At 27.8% G+C, this 673-nt stretch overlaps 1 long non-coding RNA gene across 1 annotated transcript; it reads left to right on the forward strand.

The window, feature by feature from the left end:
• The first annotated feature begins 10 nt into the window (after window positions 1-10).
• On the forward strand, window positions 11-658 carry LOC105449060. The gene is made up of 2 exons (XR_974305.1): window positions 11-258; window positions 403-658. It is a non-coding gene; the product is annotated as an uncharacterized LOC105449060 (long non-coding RNA).
• The last annotated feature ends 15 nt before the right edge of the window (window positions 659-673 follow it).

Consider the following 673-nt stretch of genomic DNA (forward strand, 5'->3'; position numbering starts at 1 on the left):
TAATATGTAGCAGTATATTAATATTTAGAACGTAGATATTGATATTGTTGTTCTTAGAGTGAAAGTATAAATGTTTTCAAGCGATTCTCTACTCATATTGCTCACCTAAAAGTGCTAATTTGCTTTGTTTTTCCTTTAACTTCTTAATTACGAAAAATGAAATCAGAAACTCAGAATTTCTTTTGTGAACGGGGTGAACGCGGTATATGCTTGCTACATGGAAAACAAGAACGGACACTATAGAAATTTGATTAAAGGGCAAGAATAGGATTCAGATACGTAACATGATAATATACAATATAAAATTTAATTAAATTTTTGGCAAAAAGTCTTATTATGTTAATTAGACATAATCATGTATGTTGAATAATATTTTTAATAGCATTTTTCAAATTATTGCAGTGCTCTGGCAATAGCTGAGGCGAAAGTATCTTATCCGGACGATGAAAGTCTGAAAAGTCTTTCTCAGTGTGGTGTTCTGGTTTTTCCGTTGCTTCCACGATGAAAACTTCAAGTTCTTTGTGATAATCAAGCATCATTAGTATATTTTTTACATAGTTCAAGATTTCAAGTATATTTATGTTTATTTAAAATAATATAGAAGTTAATATAGTGGATAATTAGTAAAGTAATATTCTAATAAATTTAAACAAAACTATTTTTTGTTGTAAAT

The sequence above is a fragment of the Wasmannia auropunctata genome, unplaced genomic scaffold (genome assembly GCF_000956235.1).
Source record: "Wasmannia auropunctata unplaced genomic scaffold, wasmannia.A_1.0 LD336078.1, whole genome shotgun sequence".
NCBI classification, from domain to species: domain Eukaryota; kingdom Metazoa; phylum Arthropoda; class Insecta; order Hymenoptera; family Formicidae; genus Wasmannia; species Wasmannia auropunctata.